Below are 9,197 nucleotides of genomic sequence, written 5' to 3' on the forward strand. Positions count from 1 at the left end.
CCCTGTATATGCCTGATGTGCGTTACAACAACAGCAGCAATTAACGCTGGCGTTGATTGTATACCTAAGTTTTCTATTATAACTTGTAATACTGCTGCATTAAATAAACTAAATTGAGATTAAATTATTGTTAAAAGACGTGAGGAAAGAAATCTTAAAATCGAAAATGAAATCTTTAGAACTAAAGAAAATGAAAATCGATCGAGAAATAAGCAAAGGAGGCCATCACTCATTTATTATAACGACACGACGCAAAAGAGGTTTCATAAATATAAGTTTGAATATCATCGCATCGGCCGTACCGCTCTACGCAGACGCCGCGCTTTGTTTCCCTCGTTCTACGCACTCATACACGCTGGGTCACGTGGAAATCGAGCAGGATCCATTCTCGGAAAGGATAAAATGGTTTTTATCAAAAGAAGTCGCAATATTTTATTCAATGTAAGAATATACTGATACTACTTCTCTGCAGTGTTATGATCATGAGAAATTTTTTCCGTTCGAGTATTGAAAAAATAGTCGCTAAAAGCGTCTGACGACAATACGGACAGTGGAGTCGTATTGGATCAATTTGAGCTTGAATCCATTGTTGACGTGGACACGCGCTTCTCAAGTATTCTTGTATTGAATAAGGTATTGCGAGTTTTGATAAAAAGTGTTTTATCCTTTCTGCGAACTCGATCCGATATTTCCGTGCATAAATTGCGAGTGTGCGTATACGTGGGAGAGCGTGAGCAGGGTGGCAGGCGAATTGTATTGTAGTGCGTCTGACGCACCCTCTTGAACGTACCAAGGATGTGTCAGACGCACTACAATATTCTTCTCTATCCGCGACCTAGTTTAAAATGAAAAATTGAGTTGCCATTATAGTAAATAAGCAATATTTAGTTAAAACAGATTTTCGCTTAACACACAATGTTTTTGTGTAAATTTTACAATTTCGTGCGCCGAATATTTGATATTTTTGGAACGTATAAATTGAAATTGGAATGCGTACAACACACACACAATTAGGGATTCGTTGACAGCATAATTTATATTATATAAAACATCAAAATTTTAATTTAACAAAGGCTCTCAGATTCAATAGAATTAATTTTCAATGTGAGATATGGACAATTGAGAGCAAACGCAGTTAAATTTAGCGTATATCTATTTCTGTATAATAATATCAAATAATAAGTTTATAACATTATTTCTTTATTAATACGAACGTTTCGACTTTGTTTAAGTCATCTTCAGCGTATATCACTGCTTATAATTTGAAGTTTTCATTACTTGTGGTGGATTGAGATGATTGCCAATTCGAGTATTGAGAATACAATTTAAGGAAGTTGTTCTCAATACTCGATCTTAACTAACTGTGTGACTGTATGACTGTCCGTGTTATCGTCAAATTCTCAATATTCGAATTGGCAATCATCTCAACCCACCACAAGTAATGAAAATTTCAAATTATAAGCAATGATGTTTTAAAATGAGCAAGCTATTTTAAAATAAGAAATTGAGTTGTAATTGTAGTAAATAAGTGGTATTTATTTGAAATAGATTTTCGCTTAACAATGTTTTTGTGTAAATTTTACAATTTCATATGCACCAAATATTTGATATTTTTGAAACGTAGTATAAATTGAAATTGGAATGCATACAACACACACACACACACACACACACACACACACACACACACAATAAGAGCAAATGCAGTTAAATTTAGCGTATATCTATTTCTGTATAATAATACCAAATAATAAGTTTACAACATTATTTCTTTATTAATACGAACGTTTCGACTTTGTTTAAGTCATCTTCAGCTAGTGATGCATTCGAGCAAGGCGAGACGAGAAAATACCAATATCGATACGATATCGAGACTAAACCTCGAGAAACCTCATGAAAAAACAAATGATGGTCAGTGGTTTCGTAAAATTTGTCGGCAAAAGACACGAGAACAGTCGAGACAAGATACGAGATGTCTCGTATCGAAATGCATCACTATCTTTAGCGTATTGGTTGCGTGGTTGGTTGAGATGATTGCCAATTCGAGTATTGAGAATTCAATTTAAGAAAGTTATTCTCAATACTCGAATTGGCAATCATCTCAACCAACCACAAGTAATGAAAACTTCAAATTATAAGTAGTGATATACGTTGAAGATGTTAAGTGTGCCCGATGAATACAAAAATTTGTAATTGAGCTCCAAATTGTATTTATTCAAAATTTTCACATAAAAAAATATAATTATATATTCCTTCAAAATTTTGAGTTTTCAAGAAATATTTATTCACAAAAAAACTATGAATATTTAACGAGTATTCATATTCATTCAAACAAAATATAAACTAAAAAAGAGAGCTACAATAAGCAATCGTTATCCCTTAACTATAACCGGCACTTTGATGACTTTAACTAAAAAAAAATGAATTTTATTTATTTTTGTCATTGAAGTATTTTATGAAGGAAACTTAGAAATTTTGAAAAATATTTTAGAAAGCAATATATTTTTTATTTATAAATATTTATTTGATAGAGCGCTATACATATTCCGATATAATTCCGGTTACATCATAGTAATGTTATAAACCTATCGTATAGGTCGCGAAAGAACACGGTGTAATTGTAGCAGCATTGTTTTTATAGATTGCTGTTTTCTCTTGTAAGCTATGTGCAGATAATACAGAATAAAAGTGAATACGAAACGAAAATATTCGTAATCATATTCAAAAAATATTTATTCAAATAGAATGAAAAAGTATTTATTCGTTTCTTGATGAATAAAAAAGAAGTGTATTCGAATGAGTATTTTCAATCATTTTTTGTTCATTTATTCGAATATAATAAGGGCCTCTAGAGGTTGTCCGGTTATGATGTTTCGGACTTGATTGGGATCTGCATTCTTATAACTTATAATGAAAATATCTGAGGGAATAGGATTAATGGAAATTTGGAATTGTGAAAAAAGGGAACTTAAGGATTGGTGATAGTAACGAGGACGAGGTGGGGGAATTGCGGCTATGAACTCCATGCTCGAGGTTGAGTCGGCGGGAGAAGAAGAACGGTGAAGAGAGGAGTGCCATAACCATAGGTAAAGAAACAGGAAGGAACTGGGGGTAAAGTGATTTTGAGGGAGAGGAACGCTGCAGAGGAGAATTGCTACTTAGACTACTACTAGGGCTGCTATTGTTATTATAATTATTTTCATTATTATTATTTATATTATTATTATTATTATTTAAATTCGATAAAAATTCTCGGTAGGCTTCATCGAAGAGATGACGGGCCTCTTTGAGCCGCTGGCTTCTTAGGCGTTTAGCCGCGCGGGGAAGACGTGAAGGAGGTGGCCGGTCACCCACTACGAGATTTTAAGAAATAAATAAAAGAAATTTTACGCCAGACTCTGCAGTAGACAGGAATTGAGGATTTAGCAGGTAATGGAAGAATGAGAGAGTGAAATTCGCAGATTAGGCGAGCTTCTAAATAGAGGCTACAGAATAGTTCGATGAATATTGGAGAACGAACATGATGGGTGATCGAACTCGAGGGAAGAGTGGAAGTAAAGAGTTAAAGGAAATAATGCAGAGGCTGGAAGGGGAATTGATTACAATATAATAATGATATTCGATGGATCCCATATACCACAGAAACTTGCAATATCATTGCAGAAACGCTGCAGCATTGCAGATTACGTTGTAATATCGCTGCAACATTGTAGATATCAGGAATTATAATATATAACACGTATTACAGTGCAAGATTATACGAAGCTTGCAGCATTGTTACAGAGACATTAAAAACATTTTAGTTTTTGAGCTAAATGAACTGCTGTCACATATGGAAACATACGTTAATTATACGTTATATAATTATTAATTATTTCCATTAATTTAGGAATTTTATAATGTTTGTTGAAACATTTGTTGTCGCCGCCGCGTGACAAGATTTTTCAAACTTTATAATCAACTCTCATAATTTTTTGAAATATTTGGATAAATATTACGCTCTCATGCAATCTGTGCAATCCTGGTGCCGACCATCCGCCTTACTGCAATGATTCCTTTTTGTTCCATCGTGGTTAGATAATCAGATAAAACAAAGAAAGTTCCACGAGATGAGCAAATTGCAAATAGATTTATACACTCACCTTTATAATATATATCAAGGTCAAGATTATCAACGAGGTATCCCCTAATGTAAATATCCCTTTTTGTTCCATCGTGGTTAGATAATCAGATAAAACAAAGAAAGCTTCACGAGATAGCAAATTGCAAACAGATTTATACACTCACATCCAATAGTCAACATAATGTACTACATGGGACAATGAGATTATTGTCTTATAAGGGAAGTTTCACCCTACATTCTGTATCAAATTCTACGAATGCGAGAGTACCATCTAAGGGGAGTAATCAGATTACAGGTTGAAGATTACGATTAATAGTTGGTCGGTTCTGCCAATTTCAGCTAATTATATTGGACTCATTACATCGTGAATGATTGAAATAGGGCAACATTTAATATTATAAACGTTAATTCGTGGTCTCTAATACGGGTATAATTAATGACAGTTGAGATCTTATACTCGGGAGTGCTCTGGATAATTGAAAACGCAGGTGTGTTCTCCCGTGCGTACGATAGAACATTTCCAATGTTTGTCCTTGAATCCTGTGATATTGCTTTTGCATTTGTAGATTTTGACACAGAACGCAGGGACGAGCGTAGGAAATTTTCAGTTACACGTATGTACGTACGAGAGACCGTCACTTGAGCGGTTGGATTTTGTAAGGATAAGTATTGTCCGCAGAACTAATTTTGAACAGTGTTCTAATTTCGATTTTGGAGATTGATTCTTGTAGAGAATTTCATAGCGCATCTTTTTTGTTTAAACCAAATTTGTAATCTTTTTTGTTTTTAAGTTATAAACGAAAAAAGTAATTTGTAAAATGAAACAATTCCATTATTATATTTAAATAAATATGTATATGAAGTAATAGATAATAATTACAATCTCCCTATATATAATTATATATTACAAGTGTTATTACATGAGGTACATATGTAATGTGCTTATTGCATTTAGTGCACTGAATCCAATCTGAGCACTTTGTGTATGCTTTGGGCATAAATCCCGCCCCCCAAAAAATGTCGTATATCCCAAACAGGTGAGATATATACAAGACAACAAACTAAACAAAGAATACAAGAGCAAAGCATTTGTATTTTGCTATACAACACGCTTTACTATTCCTCTACACGTATGTATAACGAAATAACCACTAAGTCTTTTATACACCCTACAGTAATCATTTTATGTAGATTACAATTTATGATGGCGCTACTTATTACAGTGACAAATCAATTTAACTCACAATAATTTCATTAACATTAACAGTAAGCTGAAATCATAACTCAATACTAATATAACATAAAGGTAACAGAGTAGTTGCGAGAAAATTACCTCCACTCCTTCTATTTTTTCTGACTTCTGCGGTATAAATCCCAGCGCGGCGTATTTTCCGGAGTTACCCTAATTTTGCGCGTGTTCGGAAATGTTCCCTATTTTTTGTTGAATAGTGTATAATTTTTTCTATTATTTAAAATTGGTGGAAAATTTTCCTTTAAAATAGTTGTACCTATTCAAGAGCTTTTCCATTTCACCTGGCAATTTTTGTGGCCAATCATTTTGATTTTGTAACTTTGCGTGTGTTCAGTATCCCTTGATAGTAGTCTCGTCTTTCGGTCCTCAAATTCAAAAATAAAAATGCATCCACTTGAATTAAATCTTTATTCGGCAGTACAACATACATAATAAACTACTTCACAATTTTACAGTATTGATCCAGCCGTTCATCCGGACGAACGCGTTTTTCCTTCTGAATGTCCGTTTGCATTTAATTTTGTCAAATTCTGTTTTCGGGGTAGATACCCGAGGACTTCATACAGCTCTATCAAGACACAATATGAATCAAATCACTTGTGTAAAAAGATCAATAACACGCTATATTAAGCAAGGTTTTTCAAACAGTGTCTGAAATATATTTTAAACTGTATTTGCAAAATAAATATGTACACTTATGAAATAGTGCGCACATACTTTATAATTTTAACATTGTAAAGAGTCGATTTTATTTTACAATAGGTATAATGTCAAACATCCGAATTTTCGCTGCAAGTTTACGTAAAAAAAATATTAATGTTTATTTAAAAAAAAGACCACTTTAATATATATAAATATATATATAAAATTTCAATATATATTATTTTAATACCTGTTTAAAAATCATAAAGGTACCTTCTGCTTTTGATCTTTTCGAGGTAAATTTCCAGCGAATTCGAAAGTTTCATATTTTTTTTAAAAGTCACTTTAATAGCATTTCAATATCATTTTAATACCTGTGTTTGTAGTTTTTTTTAAAGCTATTTTAATAACATTTCAATATCTTTTTAATATCTATAAAGAGATCGTAAGGTCCCCTTCTGCTTGTGATCTTTTCATCAAGGTAAACTTCCAGCGAATGTTTCACATTATACCTATTATAAAAAAAAATCGAGTTTTTTACAATGTTAAAAATATAATTTGAAAAATAGAAAATATTTTAAGAGAATGGTATAAACAGTAATATTTTTCTTTTTACCTAGTGTATAGTAAAGATCAAGTTTTTATAGTTTCTGAAAATCTGGGTAACAATTGTCAAATTCCAATATAGATATAACGCGAGAGAAATCTTTTAGCCTCTTTTGATCCAAATAAAAAAAGGAATTATGCGTTCTCAGTGTGTATCCTTAAGAAGATAAAAGACGTGGATCAGATAATCGTAAAGCAAAGATCATAAAAGAGGCAATATTAAAATAAAATATTATATATTTAAAATATAATTTTGTTTTAATATAATCTAATAGAGAAATGGAACATTTTGGAGAAAGTCTTTTAGTTCTCCCTTGAAATAATTGAACTTATTTTTTTTAGAAGATTTTGTTATAGCCCGGGCGTAATGGATTTATAATTCGTTTGGAATCGTGGAACAGTCCCAAAAGTAACATCTGTTTGCAAACTCTTGCAAGGATCATCCATTGCACTTTCTGGTCAGCGAGTTATCTCATAATTTCCAGGTCTATGTCCAGTTTTTTTCAAAGTCTTTTGGTCTGTAATTTCTTTGGTCAATCTATTACCCATTGTAGCGAAAAAATTTTCCATTTCTTGCTGCTTTCGCCTACTAGAGGGCAGTTAGTTGGCTTATTTATACAGAATTCCTTTTTCGAGATACACCGAAATTACATTTTAATCATGGATTTACGACTAATCAGTCGAGGATTAGGAGCTCACAGCTGGAAATGCTGATATAACAGGGGATGTAGGCTTATTCTGCTACCCGATTTGTTTTCTCCTATTAAAAGGAGGGTGTGGCTTCTTTTCGTGGCACGTGGCATTGGCAACGCAGCAGTAACGTACGTACTCTCCAAATCTGAATCAGTGGATAATCACTGATATCAATGCCAACTATGCCACTGGGTAATTAGTGACTGTCCACTGATTCAGATTTAGAGAGTACGTGTAGCAACAACGACACAACGGAAAGCTCTCGGGTCTGTATCTTCTTGATATTTCACGTTTGATATTTCAAAATTAAATTTCGTTGAAACATTTGTTGTCGCCACCGCGCGATTTTTTAAACTTTATAATTCTCATAATTTTTTGGAATATTTGAATTAAAAAAATTCTTTGAATATTGCAAAGGAAATGAGATAGAATGTGTGGAACTTTTTATTATTTCCATTAGTTAAGAATATGTATAAAATATATGGCGTACCTGCATAAAGTATAAAATATATATTTGTGCGAAAAAGTGTAAAATATATGTCTACATATGTAAAATTTAAAGAATATATACATATATATACTTGTGTGCATATAAAATTTGCAATCAAGTATAAAATATAGTAAAAATACAATAAAAATATAATAAAAATATCGATTAGGGGACTAAGCTCCAATGACCTTAACCTTGATATATGTTGTCAAGATCATAACCCTGAGTGACCTCCAACAAGTTTTAGCCGACGCTCGTCCTTCGTTAAAAAGTTATTAACAAAAATAATTTGAAAAAATAACGTCTTATATAAGTATCCTGATAGCAAAATGTTAGCAATTTGGGACCAAATTGGCAGCAAATTCCATCAGATTTTGACTACAAAACCATAACCATCTGTGTCCGCATTTGGCTATGGATTTATCGACAAAGTCTATTGACAAGCTATGCCAGCAGATTGATGGCAAAAACCGAGCAGAGCCTGCTCGAATCATGTTCTGCTCTCAATCTGCTGTCAGGTTATGCAAGCCTTTGCTCGGTTTCTGTTACCAATCTGCTGGCATAGCATGTCTAGCAGGCTTTGTTATATTTCTGACAGCAATTTGCTGACAATGTCAGATAATACAAATTCTGTATATAATTTGGTGCAATCAAAAATTGGTAGCACGTTCAAAATCTGTCTCCGCAGGTTTTGCTATCAGGGTATATATGTTATGAGTCATAGGGCTGTCATCTGTAAAATCACTAATCTAGGACAATGAGCTCCAAATCCCTAGATTTTACAGCTAAAACCTGGACATTTTTTAATGTTAATATTAATTTTTTCATCGTAAATTTTGATTATTTAATATAATATTTAACGTTTTTATACCTAAAAGTATTTTCACAAATAAAACGAAAGTTCAAATATATAGTTACGAAGTATATTTATTAATTATAATAAATTTAACTTTTTAAAACAAGGTAAAAAAAAGGCGCCAAGTGTACGTGCTCCTCTCAGAAAAAACCTACATAAATTATTATACGCGCTTGTATACTATATGTGCTCCTTGAAAAAAAATGACTTCCTATTCCAAACCTATTCCAAACGTATTTTCCAAACTATGAAAGTATATAATAATAATTTTTTTCAAAAAATATGTGAAATCTTTAAATTGCGCTAATTATAATCAGAAAATACATTTCATTGAAACACTATAATGTTACATAACTATTTTTAAATAAAAATACATGAAAATAAGAGCATCTAATTCAAATAAAAAAATTTTAATGTAAAAAATTTGGCACCACTAGCAAACTTGACTTGATCTAGTGAAGTCAAGTTTTTTTATATTAAAATTCTATATTAAATTTTTTGTATTAAAATTTTATATTAAATCATAACAATGCTT

The sequence above is a fragment of the Mycetomoellerius zeteki genome, unplaced genomic scaffold, assembly GCF_001594055.1.
Source record: "Mycetomoellerius zeteki isolate Tzet28-1 unplaced genomic scaffold, Tzet1.0 scaffold96, whole genome shotgun sequence".
NCBI lineage: Eukaryota > Metazoa > Arthropoda > Insecta > Hymenoptera > Formicidae > Mycetomoellerius > Mycetomoellerius zeteki.